The sequence below is a fragment of the Lissotriton helveticus genome, chromosome 2_2, assembly GCF_964261635.1.
Source record: "Lissotriton helveticus chromosome 2_2, aLisHel1.1, whole genome shotgun sequence".
NCBI lineage: Eukaryota > Metazoa > Chordata > Amphibia > Caudata > Salamandridae > Lissotriton > Lissotriton helveticus.
In genome coordinates, this window is record NC_136060.1 from 295,358,141 (window position 1) to 295,366,589 (window position 8,449).

Genomic DNA, 8,449 nt, shown 5'->3' on the forward strand with positions numbered 1-8,449 from the left:
CCACGGATGAATGGCGGTGGGAAGGGAGCGGTCTTTTATAGTTCCCCTGAATACGTGATTGTTGTTAATTAGTAATCAATCGGTGACACCTGGGCAAGGTCCGGTGTTGTGGGAACGTCCCTGGTTGCCTGGTAAAGGGTGTTTCTAAGGAAGTGAGGTTTCTATAGCGTGTGCTGCTATGAGACACTCACTACATCCCCGATCAATGGGCGTGGTTCAGGAGGGAACGACCGCGACCTGTGGGTGGAGAGTGTGTGTGTCTTCAGCTCTCCTCCCCGCTTGTGGGTGTAGTGCACGTGCAGAATAACTAACGCGCACGCATTGGATGCGCCTGTGTATAACGCGCATGCGCGTTGTGTCCACTGTTTAAAGTCAGGCATTGCCTGGACTTGTAAAACACATCTGCCGGTGCCTGCATTCTGATAAAGGCAAATCAAATGCTAAAAAGTTGTAGGCATCCCACTTGACACATTTAAAAATAAATGTAAGCCCAACGTAGTCCATGTTTCTATGGCAGTGTAATGTAACAGAGGATATTAGAGGTGTTGCTGATCTCAGTGTGGGCGCCATGTTTCATCATTTATACAAATTCTTAGAAAAGTTAGCCACACATTATTCTAACATAATGTTTGATGTGTCTCGTCACCATGTGGGGGTGCATGATGTAAATGTATCTTAGCGGTACAAACACCCAGTATTACCCAGATGGGGTTATGCCGCGTGTGATGTGGGTGGGCACTTCTCCTTCCTGTGATCTTATCCAAGGTTTTTTTTTTATATAGGCCATGCATACTTGGTGTGCATTCTGAGTCTGCCCAGGTTTAAATGTTGGGAATATTAAGATGAGGAGTGTGGTTTAGGTATGCAATTCCAAGATATTCACGGAGTGTACCCGTTTAAGTTCCCCATTTCAAAGCCACATACATAGCTATGTTAGAACTCAAAAGAAATGTTGGTGAGGGCCTTCTCCGCACATTCTATAATGAAATGTCTCGGTGTTATGTAGATCCAATCTGGATTCAGAAGGATTTGTTCCACCACTTCCAGGGTGCGTCTTTGGGGGTTGCTCGTGTAGAGCGCTTCGATGTCCATGGTTATGAACACGTCCTCATTAATGTTGATCTCCAGATCCCTCAGATGGCATAAAACATCTTCCGTGTCCTTGAGATCTGACTGGGACTTTTGCACGATGGGTCTTAAAAACCAATCGCAAAATTGCGACAGAGGTTCTAGTGTTGAGCCAATGCCCAACACTATAGGCCTTCTCGGGAGTGGTGTCCTGTTTTTGTGGATTTTGGGAAGGGTGTAGAACCTAGGTGTTCTCGGTTCGGTGTTTATAAGGAACTCTGCCTCATGTTTGGTGATCCAGTCGTTGGTCATACCTTCACTGACCGGCTTCCAATTTTGTTAATGATCCGTGTTGTAGAGTCATTCCGATGTGTCTGATAGCTTGTAGTGTCTGACAGACGGCGTAGGCACTCCACCACGTCCACTATGTCCACCACCACCACCATGTCCACCACATCCACCACCGTGTCCACCACATCCACCACCATGTCCTACACCACCATGTCCACCATGTCCACCACCACCTCATCCATCACCATCATGTCCACCACCACATCCACCACCACGGCCACCATCATGTCCACCACCACCACCACATCCACCACCATGTCCACCACCACTACCATGTCCACCACCATGTCAGCCACCACCACCATGTCCACATCCACCACCACTTCCACCAATATGTCAACCACCACCACCACGTCCACCACCACCACATCCACCACCACCATATCCACCACCAAGTCCACCACCACCACGTCCACCACCACCACGTCCACCACCACCATGTCCACCACCACATCCACCTCCACCACGTCCTCCACCACGTCCACCACCACCACGTCCACCACCACCACTTTCACCACCACGTCAACTACCACCACCACACGTCCACCACCACCACATACACCACGATGTCCACCACCACCACCATGTCAGCCACCACCACCACATCCACCACCATCACCACGTCCACCACTACCACCACATCCACCACCACATCCTCCACCACCACCACGTCCACCATCAGCACATCCACCACCACGTCTACCACCACGTCTACCACCAACACATCCACCACCACCACGTCCACCACGTCCACCACGTCCACATCCACCACGTCCACATCCACCACCACCACCTCCTCGACCACCATCATGTCCACCACCACATCCACCACCACGGCCACCATCATGTCCACCACCACCACCACATCCACCACCATGTCCACCACCACTACCATGTCCACCACCATGTCAGCCACCACCACCATGTCAACATCCACCACCACTTCCACCAATATGTCCACCACCACCACCACGTCCACCACCACCACATCCACCACCACCATATCCACCACCACGTCCACCACCACCACGTCCACCACCACCATGTCCACCACCACCATGTCCACCACCACATCCACCTCCACCACGTCCTCCACCACGTCCACCACCACCACGTCCACCACCACCATGTCCACCACCACGTCAACTACCACCACCACACGTCCACCACCACCACATACACCACGATGTCCACCACCACCACCATGTCAGCCACCACCACCACATCCACCACCATCACCACGACCACCACCACCACCACGTCCACCATCAGCACATCCACCACATCCACCACCACGTGTACCACCAACACATCCACCACCACCACGTCCACATCCACCACGTCCACATCCACCACCACCACCTCATCGACCACCATCATGTCCACCACCACATCCACCACCACGTCCACTATCATGTCCACCACCACCACATCCACCACCATGTCCACCACCACTACGTCCACCACCACGTCCACCACATCCACCCCCACCATGTCCACGTCCACCACCACGTCCACCACCATGTCCACCACCACCACCACGTCCCCACCATGTCCACCACCACATCCACCACCACGTCCACCACCATGTCAGCCACCACTACCATGTCCACCACCATATCCACCACATCCACCCGATCGACGTCCACCACGACCACGTCCAAAACCACCACGTCCACCACCATGTCTACCACCACCACCACGTCAACCACATCCACTACCACGTCCACCACCATGTCTACCACCACCATGTCCACCACCATGTCCACCACCACCACGTCCACCACAACCACCACGTCCACCACAACCACCACGTCCACCACCACCATGTCCATCACCACCACCACGTCCACCACCACCACCACGTCCACCACCACCACCACATCCACCACCACCACATCCATCACCACCACGTCCACCACCACCACATCCACCACCACCACGTCCACCACCACCTCCTGTGACGGGTAATGTCACTGGAGGGCAGGGGTAATTGGAGTGTCAACCCCGGCTGTACATGGGACATTTAAGGATGCATTGGGTGCAGGACTAGGGGCTAGCTGTATTACACCAGACCCAAGATACATTTTGAAGAGGTGCAATGTCACAGGGGCTCCTGTAAAATTACTCGCAGCATCTCTATCTCACAGTAGCATACCTGCACAAGCCACTCACTTAAAACAATGATTGGCATAGCCAATAGGTCTCGCCTTTGGGTCCTTATATTTTTTTAGCCATGCAACACTTGATGTTGTTGCATCAAGGATACTGTGCTGGATAACTAAACACTTATAAGGTCCCAAAGGCGAGACCTATTGGCTATTCCAATGCTTGTTTATTTTTGCCCTAGCCACACAGTAATCTGTTATGTGTGCAGAGGCCTTGGGCTGTCCCTTGACCAGAGTGAGGTTTTAGACCCATCATGTGGCTTGGTGTGGCACACAAAGCATGCCCTAATTTGTCTGACAGTGGAGTACTATCCTTTTCATGGGTTTATCATGTAGAGCAGAGCAATGGTGGCAGTGTACTCTGCTTGGGAATCCATAATTGTGACCAGATCTTTTTATCAGTGTCACTGGAGTGGATGCTTACTGGCACACTCATGTAAGGTTCAGATTGTATGCACTAAATCAGATCCTGATGCAAACATCCTAAGTGCATGTAATGCATTGTGGCCTGTGTGGTGCATGATGATTGTGCCTGAGCAATCCAAGCCTGTGGGTTCCATTTTGGAAGCCCCTGGCCTGTCTCTGGCATTAAAATGGAGGTGAGATTGTTTACCAAAAGAGTGGAAGAGTATTACTGATATTCCTGAATCTGGAAGGAGGAGACCCCAACAGCGGGGAAAGAGAAGATAGGTTTCCCTTTCAGAATTAATTAGGTATTTTTACTGAGAGGTTTTGCTGATTAGTCTTCCTGTAAACTGCCATGTAGTAGATGGTGAGGGTGAAGGCTGGGACTGAAGTCTCTGTTGTTCAGATTGAGAAGGGTCCTTCTGTCTCTTTTACGATCACTGTTCAGTGTGACTGTTGGTAGCAGGTGGAGATAGGGCACCACTGCCCCTTAGGTATTGCAGGACAAAGCTGCACATTGTGCGGTTTAAGGTGCCATGCGTGGTCAACTGACGAAGACCTACCCCTCTCTGCAATTGCTACTCTTTGTTTGTTAAGTTCTGAGTTGCACTCCCTACTCTGCCTCCACGAGAATCCGGTGACAGCTCATCATTGCTACCACTGACAGTCAAGTGCTGAAGGGGCTCTACATGGCACATTTTTATAGAACAATAGTAGTACCGACCATGGGACAGGAGAGGAAAACAACTCCCGCCCCATAAACCTGAGGCCCAGTAGCTCTTGCTTGCCCTGTGTGCCTTCCCCCCGATCCCCCAAACGGGATATGACATCAACCATCCAGTGGCACTCATAGATTAGGCTGAGTTTAACCACAATCCAATCCCTTTGTGTTTTTGGGAAGTTGACAAGGCTATTCATCAAGTGAAGAGGTCTTTCTTTTGGGTCTGGAAAAGTTGGTATCCCTACACAGTCCAGAGAGAGGTTAAAATCAATCTGTGAATTCTTGCATGTCAGCCTAGTTTAAAATAGGCCCCCTGTGCCAATCTCAATTTTTTGTTGTTAAAATTTGCAGATTACGCAACCGTAGATGGATTACATGACAAATGCGGCAAATCTATACTTATGCGAAAGGCGCAGCTGCCACACAATGGCATAATTCCAGTGGCCCTGATCATAAAGTACTCGGATATCTCTCCTAGGTTATCTCAACTCTTCACCATGACCAGTAGGTGGTGATTTCTTCTTTTTTCCTACTCGCTCTTCAGAGGCTGAGAAAGAAGATGTGTGTCCTGTTCAAATATTCTTAAACTGACATTTGCATGTGAGCCCCATAGGTCATTCACTCTACATTTGCTTGCTACTGCAGTTTGGATTTGGCTTGTGCATCTGAGTTAGTGTTTGGTGCTGGTATCTTGTCCAAGGGTACTTCAGCTTAACTTCTTTGATTACTTATTTTCCCCATCTTGAGAGATGCATTAAAGTGTGTGGTTTTGAAGTCCTATTCCCTTAATGACCAAAGACTATAGGCAAATCCCCTGGAATTAAGCGGCAGAAGATGACCAAATTATGTGGTGGATTTGGCTAAAATATGCAGTAAGAAAAGGTAAATTATGCTGTGTAATGTGACACATTTTGTATTACTTCATTATTTTGTCATTATTAGTTCTCAACTAGACCGAGCATGTGATGTCTCTTCGAGACATGTTGTTTACTGTTCATAGGCTTAGAGGCCGCCCATTACTTACAATTGGATGGCTTCAAAGCCACTCTCAATTGCTTGCTTCCTGCTGATCAGCTCTGCGGTGGCCTCTTCCCTCTTCTTGCATGTAAGCCTCTACTGGAGCATGGCCCTACTACTTGCGTCCTTAAACTCCTTGCACTTTTGGAAGCACTTTTTAAATTTTTGTTGAGCCACTCTACAGAGTGCACCTTTCGTAGCTGGTTCTGTCGTCTGCGCTGTCCGTATTTGGTTGTTCCCCCTCCCTGCCATTGCCGTGCCCCCTCTGAGCACAATAGATGAACTGGGAGGCCAGAAGCCTTTTTTCCGTCCTCTGACTTTTGTTTTTGTTGCAGCTTTTATATAGCGTGAACTCAACCAAAGGTGTTGTAGGGCTTTCCGTAAGGACACATTCATTTTGTGGTTGCAAGGCAAGATTATGTGATTTGCCCAGAGTCACAGGATGTTGAGCTGGCGCCGAGACTTGAACCAGGTTCCCCAGCTCCAAAGTCAGCAGCTTTGGCTGTTATACCTCATCCTCTTCCCTGGTTTGCTTGCAGATATCAGATGGCAGATAAACATGTTTATATTGCTGATGGCATTTCTTTTTAGCACTGGAAAGCTTGCATTTGAATCCTGCCCCCCTTGCGCCACCTGTCTTTCTTCTTCTCCCACCTGCTATAACGTCCCTGCCCACTCCAGATAATTCCACTCTATGCCACACAATGCCAAAACACATTATCCAACCCTACTCCATACCACACTCACATTCCACATATTTCAATTTCACATAGTTCAACACAATGCCACACAATTAAGTGCCATGCAATTAGACAACACGCAAATACACACCGCATATTTCTACGAGACATAGCACATTACAAAATCTCACAATTCCATGCAGCACAATTCAACTCCACATCATTCCACTCCATGCCACATAATTACAATCCAACAAATTTAACTCTACATATTTCCACTCCATACCACATAAGTCGTCTTCATATATTACCACTCCACACAACATAATTCCACTGTACTCTAATCCACATAATTACACTCCACGCAATACAATTTAACTCCAGATAATTCTACAACAATTTCACTCCAAGCTACATAATTATACTTCACGCCACATAATTACTCTCCACATATATCCACTCAGCTCCAAAACATGTAATTACACTCCACAAAGTTCAACTCGGCACCTTGCCACATAAAACTCTGCACCTTGCTACATGATTTCACTCCACACTATGCAAAATAATTTCACACAATGCCACCCAAACCCATGCCACACAATCGCCACACAATTCAACACTACGCAACATAAGCACACTCCACATAATTCCACCACACACCACATATTTCAACTGCACATAATTAGACTCCACTCCATACACATAGTCATACTCCACATAAATCCACTCAATGCCAAATACAATACACTCCACATCATGCCACATAATTCTACTCAAATTAATTACACTCGATGCCATACACTTCCATGCAACAGAATTCAACTCCACACAATTCCACACTAACCCACCTAATGCCACTCCACAACACATATTCCACTACAAGCCACATACATCTAATCTACATCACATAATTCCACTGCACGCCACTCCACAGCACACAATACCACTCCACATAATTGCACTCCATGTCACATAATCCCACTCCACATAATTCCACTACACGCAATACCACATAATTACTATCCACATTTCATTGCACACCATGACACATAATTCCATGACATGTGACTCCAGTGCCACACAGTTCAAAGCCACACAATTCAATGCCACAAAATTCCACTCCAACCCGCATAATTCCACTCAACACCACATAATTGCAATACACACAATATAATTTAACATCATGCCATATAATTCCACTCCACGCCACACAATGCCACTCCACACCATGCAACTTAATTATACTTCACATAATTCCAATCCACACCATGCTACATATTTACACTACACAAATGTCAACTCCACACCATATACATGCACATCACTCCATAACACATGGTTAAAATACACTGACAATGCCAATTGCTCTCTCTTTGCTCTGACCTATTGGCTTTGCCAATGCTTGTTACCCATATTAACACTGTCTTAGCAAAGGCTTCATCTGATAAGTACCACATTAGCATTCAAATAGAGCTATAAGCTACTGAAAGGTGAATAATAGTTTTTAGGTCTCGCCTGTCGATGCGCATGCGCATCGAGCTTGCGAGACTATAGGGGCTTAAACAGTCTTTAACCAACTTGCAAGGAATCGTGGCGATTCCTTGCAGTGCCCGTGAAATTCAAGCTTAATGCGCATGTGCATTGAGCTTAAAAGCGCGTGCACATGCCCCCAGCCGCCTGTTTGCATGTATTTTCCCTCAGCCGCACTCCTCCCACACCCCCGCTCCGCCCCCTCCCCTGCCTGCCGTGTCGCATTTCTTCAGTTCCCTTAGCCGCACTCCAGGCCCCTGCTGCTTTCACACCCTCATGCCGCTCTCCCCGCTCCGCCCCCTCCCCTGCCCGCCGTGTCACATTCATCCCCCCTCCCCTTCTCTGCCTTCCCTCCGTCTTCCCTCCCACAGGCAACAAGAGGCTAGTTCACGACGCGCGTCCACATCACAGCCATCAGCCTCCCTCCCGCTGGCAGCTTGGCCTCAGGTATTCACCCCAGCGGGACTTCTCCTCCCCCCTAATTACATGCCTGCTGTTTACTTCTTTCA